The sequence below is a fragment of the Melanaphis sacchari genome, unplaced genomic scaffold (genome assembly GCF_002803265.2).
Source record: "Melanaphis sacchari strain LSU unplaced genomic scaffold, SCAv2.0 Contig19_pilon_pilon, whole genome shotgun sequence".
NCBI classification, from domain to species: domain Eukaryota; kingdom Metazoa; phylum Arthropoda; class Insecta; order Hemiptera; family Aphididae; genus Melanaphis; species Melanaphis sacchari.
This window is the reverse complement of record NW_020270975.1, coordinates 1,533,121-1,548,313: the sequence shown is the minus strand read 5'-3', so window position 1 is coordinate 1,548,313 and position 15,193 is coordinate 1,533,121. Positions and strand designations below refer to the sequence as shown.

Below are 15,193 nucleotides of genomic sequence, written 5' to 3'. Positions count from 1 at the left end.
TCGTATTTCGTTCTGCAGGAAGTATGGGGATGAGCAACGAGCTCGTTCACAGTATTCGTTTCGTGTTCCCTGGCCCCTCTCCCAATTGTCACGACATCGCTCCTCACCGGCATTGTGAGACGGTGGCGAACGAAAAGACAAAAATGTAAATGGATTATCATAAAATACGATCCCGGAATATTTTATTGGCTGTTGCCGATTTTACCGTGACCGGCAAAACATTTATTTAATGACCCCGCCAGACGTGTCGGCGTACGTTAACTACGTTTTAAGCGAAAAAAAAAAATTAAAAATTCATCTCGGTCTGCATCGTGTTGTAATTGTATCAATAGTATAATATATACATATTATTTAATAACTATTTTCGATTTAAAATCTGTCGCGTTTGACATCGTTGATGATATTATTGTTATTGTCATAGCTGTTACTGCAGATTTGCAGTCGATGATTAAGCGATGTGCTGTGATAAAATACGGTGACATTTATGTATCGTATTCAATCGTGCAGAAATTACTAATGAGACGATTTATTAATACGTCTCGTATAAGACGATGATTATTAATTTTTTTTTTATGTCATATATTATCTGAAAGCTATAAAGTATGTGTTTTATAATATAATCTATAGTTATAAAATATGTGGAATTCGCGTTGTATTTTACGTTTGATTTACTTTTCAAGATCATATGAAATACAAAACACGTTATAGGTATTTTATAAACGTCAGGCAAGATGTTTTACATCAATTTTAATATCGTTCAAACTTGGTCCGAAGAATGTTAATTAAATCGATTTTGCAATGAGGAATAGTTATCAGGTCATGTACTCATATATTAGTTTGGTTGATACACGATATTTGAGTATGTAGTCAATTATTCGCGAAATTAATATTTTATAAAAAACAGCTATTCATATGTCCACATTTTATTTCATTTAAAATTGATACAAAAAACGAAAAGAAACTTAATTTATATTTTGTATAAAATTTAAACGATTTTAAAATATTTGTAGTTTAAAGTCTATCAATAATCAATAACCAAATATATGAAATATTTAACATTATGTTACCGTAGTCGAAAATATTTTCTTATTAAAGTATTTAAATAAATAAAAAAATGTATTTCATCTCATGACGAATTGGTTATGGATGAATCTGACTGACCACGATAATTGTTCACGACGAATTGACCGGATCCGATAACTCACATTAGTTTTTTTTTCGATCAATATTGTAATAACTATTGTATATTATATAATTTGTAAAATAAGAAATAAATACAAATTATGTAGTGTTAATTTATTTTTTCCTAAAAATTAAAGTATTAATTAGACGATTGGAAATTTGTTTTTTTTTAAATACCTAAGTAAAACACTAAAATACTATAATATTTTATTTTTAAATCTAAAATTATAAAACATTTTTTTTTTATAATATATGTGTGCTATGAGCTTATTTCATTTGAATGTGTTTCGTCTGCTTAATTTAGTGCTGTATATTATTGCATAACAGAATTCTGTTGATTGTTATACGTAGGTTTAAAATATCATATTTGTATGTTCGTATTTTTTGTTTTGTTCGTGTATGTTCACATGTTGACTGTATTATAGTATATCATCATGAAATCAGTAGGTAGCTTTAATCAATAAATTCGAAAAGTATTTCTGCCTACATGTCTTTATATTTCCGGTTAAAGCGAGAGACTTATTATTTTTTATAGTTTTCTTCAAACATCGATGTTGGAATTATTCAAAAACATACTTTTGTCGAAATTATACGCATACACTTAATAGCAGTATAAAATGTAGTTATATATTCAACGTTATTAGGGGTTTAAATTGTGTTATTTCATGGGTACTATATTACTTTACACATTTAATAATGTTATAAAGCAGAAAAGGTTTTGGTTATTTATTCATTTTTATAGGCATCGTCTTAAATTTTGTGTTTTATAGTATTTTGTTAGTGTAATAATTATGTTGTATAATAAAATGAACTACGTATGTTGAGGTATGTCATATAAATATAATATATAACTATATATATTTTTTTTTGTTTTAAAACTTTTGATACTTAAGTTTAAATACATTTGTGTGGAACATTCTGAGACTGAGTGTTCAACTAGGTATCAATTATCATACTTGAATAAAAATAACTTTTTTGATATTACGTACGCGAAAAAAAAATTAAATTCATCATTTATTCTTACCTACTTCTCTTTGTAATTTATTTGGGGAAACCCTTATTTCAACACACGATTATGAATGCGATATTAAAAGTATATTACATTCGCGTTATTAAAATGAACGTTCATTTAATTTAGATGTTTAAATGTATTACATAGTTGTTATTGATGAATGATTATTATAGGGTATTTGAATAAAATCGTTCTGTGTAATATTTAACAGATAATTCAAACCAGTTGTATTAAATGTACGTTCAATCTAATTTATTTTTTTAAATATCATATTATAATGTTATTTTTTCACAATTATTTTTTATTCTGTTATTTTAATTTAGTTGAATTATTATTACATTTAATTGTATGTACAATATCTAAAAAAAAAAAAAAAAACAAACAAATAACTAGTATAAATAAAAATTTATTATAGTATAGGACGATATTTAAATTGAATAATAAATTAGTTTACTTAAATTATCCGTTATAACAGGTATAAAAATATACAGGTAGCTTTTGGAGTAATAAGACATAAATTTGCATCACAACAGTTAATGAAAGATTATGTCGAGTCCGCATTTGGTCATTTGTGAGCAAATAAAAACAGGTTTCTGTCTTTGCCATATTTTCAAATACATATTATATAGGTACAAACTACAAATGTGGAATAGGTTTGATCGATTGTTGAACTCATATATTTTCATCCATCAAACAATGGACGGACGATAATAGAATTCAATGAAAATAAATACGAAATTAAAACCGTATAAAAACTTTGGCTTGATAATGATTTGTTCCCGATAGAATTTTCCAGCCGATTAAGTTTTTTCATTATAGTAGCATGTATATGAATATATACGCGTGACAAAAATTGAGGTATTACTAATTTACCGGTGCATCTAATGTGATTATTTTTAGACGTAAGCGTACACCATGTGTAGGCGAGCGTCTTAGTTGATATTACTCATAGCTATGAGGTTGACCCATTTTTACGCCAAAACACTTTGATATAATTCAATTTATTACATTTCTACTAGTATTACAATACAAAAATATTTTTATTTATTTTTGAATTAATAAAAACGCAATAAAGACTATTTTATTTTGATCGAGTATCAAACGATAAATTTATATTATTGGATTGTTCAGCGGTTTGATTAAGAGTTTCAGAACTTTAAAATAAATTATATTGTTACGACATACGCCAATACATCGTTGGCTCGGAAAAAATAGTATTTGTTCGATATCTCATCGTGCATGTGATGACATAAATATTTAATATGCCACTATATTGTGACCCATACTTATAGAATATATCGATTTATTTTAAATAATATTATGAAGTATTAAATGTGATATTATAATGGTATTAATTGACAAGTAATCCGTTTACAGGACGTCAGCACGTACCGCATTAACTATGTAAGTTTTTTTTTTTTTTTTGAATAAACGTTAGAAAGTAACTTATATAAATTATAATACACACATAAATAGTTTCACGGACATAGGTGTAATTGGAAACTTACCGTGAACGTTATTTTTATGGTGCATTCATAATGTGTTATTCGGGATAAATATAAATTAAAGTAAGCAAGGCGAAGCCTTACGGCGAGAAACCTTTGAAGAGTTTTTGAGCATGTTCTATATTATTATACTGGTTATCCGACTGTACGATATTTTAGATGGCTGAAATTATTTCTTTTGACTATATAAATTATGAATCGCAAAGAAATCTCGTTAAATGTTCAAATGTTTACCTATCACTCGATACGTACGTAATCCGTACGGCTAAATCATCGTGGAATTTGATTAATACATAATATTATGGTCGATCGTTAAAAGTAAATGATCAAAAATTAAATGGTTTTAAGCAACTAATAATTTGTTGTAGTTTGTAATAAAACTGCAAATACAGTAACAGTAATGCTAGTTTACAAGTCATTGCAATTTTTTTCGTCAAATAGGAATATGTCAAGCATTTAATACATCCGCAGTGTTTTAATTACGTTCAAGTTCTGTGTGTCTTTGGTTTTAAATGCTCGTATCGAAAGTTTAAGAGACTTTATTACGTGTAAGTAGTCGTTCGTCGATGTATAAAACGCAACTCTATATTATATTCTACACTGGTTAAAACTGGTCTCCCGCAGGTCTACGGCCTTCTCCCTCTCCCCCGCTTAACCCTACACAAAATACTCGTTCGAAAAACACCTCTTGTGCTGCCAGTTCCTCCTCCGTCGAACAACGGCGGCCTTAAACAGCACCACGAGATCGTCTAACACAATCTATATATATATATATATATATATATATGTCAAATATGTATATCATATACTCGGTCGAACGCGAAAAAAAAAACATACAATAATGATGAATAAAAAACGTCGGTTTTCTGCGTCCTATATTATACGGGCGGCGGCGGCGGCGTCGTCGCCGTTGATTTTTTTTTCGTATTATCGAACCGACGGTGGCGTAAAAGGAAGCGGAAAAAACCGAACGATAACTGAAAATAATAATAACGAGCTGGCCGGCCGGTGCGCGGTCATCTGCAGCAGTCGGTTTATGGGCGGTAGGCACCTCGCACATACGCCTGTTTTTCCGAGGGACCGAAAGAGAGAAATCGTCATTATTGTTCCGAGTTGGGAGACTATAATAATATAATATAATATAGTATAAGTAGGTGGTATAGGTATAGCGAGGTTTGGTTTAGAGGAAATAATAATAATAATAACGCGACGATAAAAGTTGTGTAGTCCCGATTGTAGCGCACAACCGGTTTATACGTCTTCTTTTTTTCCGAGTCGACAATCCAGCTGGTCATCTATAGCACGCTCTTACATGCGAACGCTCGCACGCACACACTTAACACACACACACACACACACACACACACGTGCGCTTGTGTTTGCCCAGAGTTTATACTCGACTTTTCAACTACCCGTTTGGTGTAGCTTCCCCCCACACCGTCCGAGTAGGTATTTACATAATATTATTAATCCTATCGTTTCGCAATTATTATAGGTTTATCGAAAGAGGAAAAAAAATATCTTTAGTGTTATATTAATGTAATATGTATAATATACGACCATAATCGAGTACCTACGTTATACAAACAAAAATTTAAATTTTCACGGGTGACTCGTTTTCCAAGTTAACTATTTAATTTCTACATAGTATTAAAAATATTATATTACAAAATCTAGCGATAAATACATTCACCGCGCACAGACACATGTGACATATGCCATATTATGTATACTGTGTTGTACATGTGGTTACTGTGGGGATCTGAAATTTCAATTTTTTGAATCAAATCACTGAAAAATAAAATCACTTAAAATACTATAATATTTTATTTTGGCCATTAAAAAATAAAAGCATAAGTCATGAGACTTACACTAAAACTAAAACATTTTTTTTTTTTTTTTTTTTTATAAATTAATGGAGATTATCAAAAATTTACAATTTATACATAATGTACAACGAAGTGTAGTGACACGAAGAAAGACTCGTAGTCGAGTCATTCACTTTTTACAATAATTTAACATGAATTTAATTAAAACTTTATAATATAATATATTTAATTATTTGAAAAATAGATTATAATAATTGATTTTATAGGAATATTTAATTGCAAGTAAACATTAATTACCTATGTATAAAATCTGAAAACCACTTTAATTCTTTTAATGTAATTTTTCTCTTATTTTTTAATATTTTTAAGGAATTGTTTTTTACATTTATTTTGGTGTAGTTAATAATAATTCGTGTGTATAATATTTTATTTATATAGGTATATAATAATAGTCAGATTATTATCGAAGAATTTTATTTTTACATGGAGGAGATACGAGCTTAAATTGCCAATGTTGTTTATTTTTCATAATTATCAGTATCGGTTAAGTGATTTTTTTTTAATTTTAGAAAGACATAATATAGATATTATACAAATATATTTATTTCTCGAAACAATTCTAAAAATGATTGTTTAATTCGTTGCGAATAATTTAATTTGTTATTATAACTTATAAGTTATAACGTGAAATATAATTATCTATTATTTTCTTCTTTGTATATATATATAAAAAATGTTTTCCTGTAATTCAAACCAATTTTGTTGCTCTGGCTGTGTGACCTTAACATTTTTTTCCCCAATATCTATTTTTATTTTTTTTTTTTATGTTAGTTAGGTACTTAGTTGTCATTAACGTTCGATAATTGTGTGTAAGTCGTATCGTTTAACTACGGACATATACCTATAATATACACACGCGAAGAAAAAACATCTGTTTGACGGACCGACGCGTATAAAAGAATATCAGCATTTTTTTTTTTTTTTGCATTGATATACTCGAGGATTTCAGATTTTAATCTGCTTCGGTTGAAGTCTGCTGCAGAACATAATATACTATGTCCGCTTGAAATGTTACCTCATTCGTTTGGCTTAATATTTCTTTTCACAGCTTGCAATTGCAGTATATTAATGTTGAGCCACGTTTCATAAATAATAATGAACGTGGGGTGATGAGTCTAGTGTTTTATTGTAGTTAGCACTGTTGGAATCATATCAAAGAACATTACTTGAGAATGACCATTGGTTTGGTTTTGTTTAAATAAGAGCCAATATAATAGTTGTCGTGGCATAGGTATATTTTTACAATAAAATTGCGAAAAGTAAATTAAACACAGTCGTCATTATTTTTGGCTACACGTTTTGAATTTAATTAGCAAACTTTTTATGTCAGTTGAAAATGTTTGGTTGTTTTAAATTTAAATGTTAAATAAAGGTAAATTATGTCTTAACTCTTAAGTTATAATATTATTGTCAACTGCATACAGAGAATCTGTGCCTTACTCGTTTTTTTTTTTACGCAACAACGCAAACATATTTACGGGTTTTTAACGTACTGTATAATTTGTTGTGGTCAATTATTTGTATTTGTGTTTTTATCAATCCTGGTGTTGTCTAATAATAATTGTAATACTTTCGTTTGAAGTTGGAATACTGTATGTTTACATTTATAGTGTAGCGTATAACTATCGGTTACCACGAGTCGGATTATGTTATTCGAATGACCGTAAATATTTATACAGATGTGTCTTATACACTACTATTTACGAATTTATAACAATACCTATATCCTTGCATATTGAGTATATGACGTATTTATATGTGTTTCTATATTAAATTAAACGAATTGTTTGTTTTTTTTTGTGTGTGTAATATGGGTCATATTATTTTTAATTTGTTGCGATGTGATAAAAATAGTTAATACATTTTACGAAGCATAAATTTCTTATTTCGATCCTTCAGGATAAATGTATCATTAAAACGAAGTTTTATAGGCAATGGGAATAATATATATATATATATATATGAGCCGTCGACGTATTGTAATATGTACAGTAAATATATCACTTTATTGATGCTAATATATATATATATATAATGTGCATAATAATATTCGTCTTTGTAATTGTTGAGCTATTTTAGTTTGTAAACTAGAATTTATAAATGATTAAAAAAAAAAATAATAAAATTCGTTACATTTTTTGCTGCCACAAGCCCGATGCAGGACACCCGTTAAAGACGATCTAATATAATATTTTGGTTTTGACTCGTTCAGTTTAATATTATGCTCTATTATATCTTACGCATTTATGTTATGGCTGTCGTAAAATATTGGTTTGCAAACGTTTAGGAACGCTTCCTATGATATAATATAGAGGCACCTATATTATCATAGACGTCTTACACGACATGCATATTACATGGGTTAGATATATCATAAACGTATGCGTGTAATAATTCGAATGTGACATTTTGACGTTACTCAAACACCGACGTGGGGGTACTTGAACGGGCCCGGTATTATATTGCAACCGATCAACAAAATACGTGAAACGCTATTGTGCTGCAGCTGTACAACTAACATAATATTATCGCGATAACGTTTTCTTTCCCGGATTTCGTCCCTCCCGTTTACATGTATACAATATGTTGTGTATGTGCATGTCGTAGGGGTCCGGGATAGTTTACGATACACGTCATTTGTCCGACAGAATCCTCCTCGTACCTTTTCGCCGGTCTCCACCATCGCCGCCTCCCAACATTATCGACGGTGCCCATCTGCCTAGGTTGATTTATAATATAATATTATGCAGACGGAATATGTATAATACATATATATATATACAGCTGTACGGCTGTATCTATAGAACCTGCCAGACTGTGTAACCGGAACACATTATTAGAATCACGCCCCCTTTGGGCTGCCAACGCACGACCGTCGTTCTTGTGGACGTAAACGTCGTAACATCGACGGTCTTTCTCGGCGGATCGTAATGACCTTGTACGTATATACAATACCGTCAGATTAACTTACTTATTAGGTGTACCTATGCGTGTAAATAATGTTTATTTATATACATAATATGTTTAATTTTAGTGAGTACTTACAGTTAGAGTCTTTACCCGATTTACTCGGATCGTTGTTTATGTCATCGAAAAGGAAATTTTTTGCAATCCTGCAGTCACAGGATATGCTCCAAAATTATAGCTCAAAGCTGGTGTAAATGCCACCGAGTCTTTTGGGTGCGGTTGTTTTTATTATGTGGGTAGATAGATATGCTTTAAATAAAGTAGCTGTTGTTTGATCGGCAAAATTGCTTGTACTTTACATCCAATTTCGATTTATTTAGCAAAATATTAAACAAAATATTGCTTTATATTTTTGTAGATTATGAACATAGAAAAATGAATGATTTTCTTGGTTACATCTCATATTTTTAGGTGTATTTTGAATATAATTGTATGGTATTGAGGACTATAATTTAACATGGTATAAAACACGATAATGATATATCATCTATAAGATCTATGCAAACATTTTACGATTTTTTTGTGTTACACATGTATTATAATTAATTAAATTGCTATAAAAAAATGGCTAACTAATATTTTCTTCAAATTATTTTAATACCATGTATAATGTACTGTTATTAAAAATTTAAAAAATATGTTTTTGTATAGTACAATTAATTGTTTATATTATCATAACAACGTAATATATAATTTTTATAAAAGTAAAGTATATGCATTATAATTTTCTTTAATGACAAGTTTCAGTTTATTTCGGAATTCTAAAAGAACTTACAAATTATTAAGTATAAAACTCTTGAGTCATTCTGACTAGTTGACCAAAATAAAATAAAATATATGAATATTGTAATACATATTTTATAAGTCTTGCAAATTGTATTTTACACACATATTATATAGGATTATAGGAATACCTTAAAAAAATTAATATTTAAAAAATACTATAATTTATACAAACATTTAAAAATATGACTTGTGAAATTTACTTAATAAGTATACTATTTTACTTTTTTAGTGTAGATCATTGACAAATAATAATGTATCATTCAATTTAATTTAATTTCGTCTTTCATTTATACAATTTAAATTCTTCACATGTAACTGGCTTAATCTACCTGTAAAAGTATTCGCTTGTATATACAATTATTAATTAATAAATTTAATAAAATTACGTGTGCCATAATAATAATAATAATAATAATAACCGATCTACACGTTAAGTGTTTATGTTATAAATTTTCTGTATATTTGAACTTTCTAGATATATTTAAAATTTCAATGAACAGGTACGACCATGTTAATATATTATCATATTATTGGCATAAACGCATACTTATGTATATTGTATATATATTATTTGAAGATGGAAATCTTGAGCGGTCGGTTTAGTTTTAGGTCATTGTGGATATCGCAAGTTTATGGGTTATAAAATTTAAGATCCATCCTTAGCTATATTTATATTATGCTGATTGAAATCTTGTATTATCACTTACAATTAAATCAAAAAATTTAATATAGAAGTATGTTTTTATCAAGAAATTCTTGTCACTGCATTTTATTTGTTTTTAACTGCAGTATAATATATATGTAATAGGTAAAAAGTAGAAATAAATGTATATTGTTGGGCATACTTAATTTTCACTGATTCAGTCAATTTCATAAGATTGTAATAAATTGTATGAATTTAGTAACTAAATAATTGTTTTTTTTTTTTTTTTTTTTTTTTTTTTTAAATAATAAGCATATTTCAAAGCATTATACGAGTATATCATAAGAAGTACTTAATTAAAACTTATAATTATTATATATCCGTTCATTAAAGTCTCCTCGACATCAATGATTTTATTCTCGTGTATAGTACCTAGGTATAATTATATTAATCATGCATAATATACAATGTACATTATAATACACATACGATTGATTTAGAACGATCACGCATGTGGGTATTTTAAAATATTATCATTTCGACTGTGAATTGAGCAACACCTAATGGAATTTTATTATTACCACAAGTTATAGAAAGCTGCACGTATGGGAGTGCTTGTGTATATAGTATGTATGTACATTATACAGTGTGATTCACTTAAATATAGTAACATGAAATAACAAAGTATATCAATTGATTGACCTTAGAATAAAATGGGGAAAATTTTAACGAAAACAGAGAATACTAAAATACAAATTTTAGATCAATATTCTAAAATTTACCCTTTTGATTTGGTAGATATATGTATGATTCGCATTAAACCTTGTATTTTTTAAAATAATAATTCATATTACCAAATTAAAATAGTTCTATTTTTCCAAGTAGTCCTGATAAATAACTTTTTTTTTACTTTTCTTTATAGTTAAATTGTAGCAATTTAAATTTTTCTATTGAAAAGAGGGTTTATCTGTAATGCAGAAAATTTGACTTAAGTCAGCAAAACTATTACTTTAATGTTGAGATGTTGCAATATAAAAGTGACCGATGACAAGATACGTATGAAATCAAATAATAATATTTATCAGTTGACAATTTACTATCAGACGTGTTCCAATTTTTTTCATTTATGAAAAAAAAAAAATAAATATCCATTATTGTTTAAACTTTAAATTTCTCCAGTAAATCAATAAATTTATAAATAGAAGTTTCACTCGTGTAATTAATGACTTGAACAAAATTGGATTGGAAAAAAATATAAGTTCCATTGCGAATGCGCATTGCGCACATTGAAATATATATATCAAAGTTATTTCCCAATAATTTTGAAAGTTGGCTCAAAATTTGTATTTCAGTATCCAACTCTCTGATTTCGTCAAAAATAGCCGTTTCAATCGTATTTATAGTCGTCCGGCTGAAATTATTATCGTGTTACTGTTTAAGTAAAACACGTTGTATATTATACGCTGCGCATTTGTTTGAAGTAGCGATTATTCAAAACCGTATCGATGTCGTATATTATCACAAATACGCACAGGAGTCACAACTCACGTTGACAATATAATAGACAATAGTAATTAAACTTTTGTACTTTAGTCGGTCGAGTTGAAGACTTCAGTCGTGTTTAAGCACAATATAAATATAATATGTAGCTATACGCGTCCATTAAACGATCTAATTGGTTTTGCCTATATTTATATATAATCATTAGTTTTGATATCGATTCGAATAGGTTCATACGGCGTAGAAATGTAGAATATCATATAATATACGGAATAGTCGTGTCTCTGTCCTCTACGCGCAGACATTACGTATTATCGTGTTCACCGATCGAGTTCGGATCCATTGACAATAATAACACGCCGAGATTTGTACAGTCGCGATAGTATTATATTTTATAGGCGTACAGCGTGCGCGTGTCGATAGTTATAGCTGGGCGGACATGCGCTGCATCTATTGAAGTGCATTTGTTAATAATTGGACGTTATCGCGGTCTATACGTGCGTAAGCTACAGACGGTACAGGCGTTTCGAAAGGACACGCGGCAGTGTACACCGGTTAAATAGGTTCCTATTTTGAAAAATGCTCTTTAAAATGTTGATCCGCAGCGCTAGTCAATCTTTCGCGGTTGACTGTGTATAGGTGCATATTTTTTTTACGTTTAGGAGGTACCTATATGTACCTATAGGTACGCATTAGATACCTACGCCTTGAATGGTTACATTTATATACATATATAAGATAATAATACTTACTTGAACGGGGGGCGCTTGACATTGGCGAACATTTTCTCGATTATTATCGTTTCTATGTTTTTTTACTCGCGTTAATTTCGTACGTGGTGTGGCTAAATGCATTAATGTACAAATTGTTTTTTAATGACATACGCATGTATAAATGTATATACCTAATGACCATAATATATGTGTCATTTTTAAAGATTTATACAGCACTTTAAAAAGTATATATTTGGACGATGGTTAGACTCCCCCCCCCAAAAAAAAAACTGTTTATGCCTTCAAATTGCTATTCTCGCGGCTGTAATAACGCAATAACGGTGAACGCAAATTATACAGCGTGGCGCGTACAATTGACGTTACATTACGCGCATATTAAGACACTAAATCGAACGACTTGAAAACATAAAATTCCCCAATACGGAACATTAAAACATACCGCGTAAGTCCAATAAGTATAGGTACCTAATACCTATACATTATTATACGTATACTTACTTTACTTTTCGGTGTATTGAAACGATTTAGCTTTGAGATTATATTATGTATTTTACTCTCCGCGCGCGCGTGCGTCCGTCAATCATTAATCATTGTAATATACTATATAAACGCACGTGCACCGTTTATGTACACTTCAATAACGTCAAAGTCGAGATAACCCTCAGCTATTGAATTATAATGAAATATATTTCACGCATCCATCAATCAATGTTTTTCCACAACGTTATAATTATTATTGTTATCGTATTTTATAGAGTTAAAAACGTCGTTACCCGCTGCATTATGCGCGTCTGGAATTTGTTTGTGCTCCCTATGCATTATAATAACTCATATTTAAACCGGAGATTTATCACGACCAATATAATATCGTATCGTGATTCGCCGGTGGTAAAAAACTAATATTCGCGCGCAGTCGTACCAGGTCATAACACACGTGAAAATCGCGAGAAATGCGGGACTTTTGTTAATTCAAAAAATCGGTAGGTATGCGCCGCGCGTATGCAACACAAGTGGGATGTAGTCCATAAGCGCAAAATATGACACAAACGTAAAAGCGCAAAAATAAATATTCCGTAAACGCAATTAAATTTTACAAAACTAAAGTGTATTTTATAAGTTGGATATAATAGTTTATAGTGTACGTATTATATATATAGTTATTTTAAATGATTATCAATTTCCACCGTGATTCGTTACGATAATACGTACTAAACTTCAACTGAACTCGATCACTATTGATGTATTTTTGAGCTATAGAACTGCTATAAGTATATCCAATTAAAACGTATAGTTTTTCAAATAAATTTAATAACTAGTACCTAATTTTACAATATTTATTTTTTGCGTTTTATCCCATTACTAAGGAACAAAAGCAAACAACGAATTTGCGCTTTTGGTCTATCGTAAAAAATCGACGATTTGCGCTTTTGGGTTTCACCGCTCGAGTGCGTCATATTATTACGTCTATTGGTACACACATTAAACATTAAACCGGCCGGTGATCATCTACATGGTAGGCGGCGTTGATCATTTAAAATAGTGCGGCGGCTGTCGGCCGTCGTGTTTAATAAAATAATACTCCGATTCTTTAACCGCGCTTTATCGGCGATCGCGATCGGCGATTGAATTCGAATACGGACTATATATATTATTATTATTGTATAAATGGGCACGCGCGTGCGATGGCGAACGCCGATTGTCCCGCTCGTCCTCAGTCGTCGTGTATCTATCTCTTGTTCGCGCGCTTGCACAGACGTCCGTCTCTCGTGGTGTATACATATTATGACGTGATCTTCACGTCGTTTACACGATTATACTGTTCAAACGACGACAGTGGTAAACAACGTCGTAATAACTACGTTTATTTGTGATACAAGTATAATACTATTAAACGCCATAATAATTTCGAAATCTGTCGTAGAGCGCGCTAGGGGAAGTCGATTTTGAACCAATTTTAGATTATCCAATAGTTCTACGAGAAAATAATTTGCATAAAAACATCTATATATTACTTTGTAAACGCGTAGTGATGTTTATTTTATCATTTTGTATTTAGTTCCAATGCGCAGCGCGTTGGTACTAAATGAAAAGAAAAATAATATTTTTTAAAAATATAACTAATAATATTATAATATAATTTATTACAATAAAACTCTTATAACAATAAATAACTTTGGTTCGATGACGTCTTACAAAAGTACAAAAGTGGGCGAATATTTCGTTCGTGCTGTAATAATGATAATAGTAATTAAGATAATTACACAAATAATATGTACTTAATCGTTAGTCTACAATTGGACCAGACGATCACCGGTTGCCGTTGTTAATTTTTCTCGGTGTAAGACTGAAGAACACTGTTTCATATGTATAAATTTTTGGAAACTACAGGAGAGGTTTTAATTGAAATCATGACTATTTTACACTATAAACTATAGATGGGAGGTTTCTTTTTATCTTCTCAAATTTAAGTTAATTACATACAATAATAAAGGTTGAAGCCAATATTTATAAAATTTTAATATAACTCTTTTATTAATACCACTAAATAATTTATCGCAATGGTTTACTATTAGTCACTGGTATAATTTAATATTTGAGTATGGTCTAACGTTTGTCTGCTATTATTTAAAGTTTTACCTATGACTTTTAAAAGCTATGCAATGTAGAAATTAACAAATTTAAGTATTATCTTGTAGATATATAATCTGCAGTATCTGCACTTAATGTGTGACATTTGCAAGTCATTCTAACCGCCGTCTCAACGGACTCTCAAGTAATCGAAATTAATCTACCCCTTACTTGTCGCACTAAAGTATGTCATCACGACGTGCGTTAAAACGTACTTAAGGAAATTGAGAATCCGCAGGTGACGTTTCCGGTACGTGATTTTTACCAAATAATTACCATTTCAGGCGATCGCCGCGACGTAGGTATTTTCGCCGTCTGCACACCAACGTCTCTTTCTTCCGATTCGC

The 15,193-nt window shown here is 30.0% G+C and overlaps 1 protein-coding gene across 5 annotated transcripts in view; it reads left to right on the top strand.

The window, feature by feature from the left end:
* Positions 1-15,193, top strand: part of LOC112593041 (FH1/FH2 domain-containing protein 3) — a 43,766-nt gene that overhangs the window by 16,786 nt on the left and 11,787 nt on the right. The window lies entirely within an intron of this gene.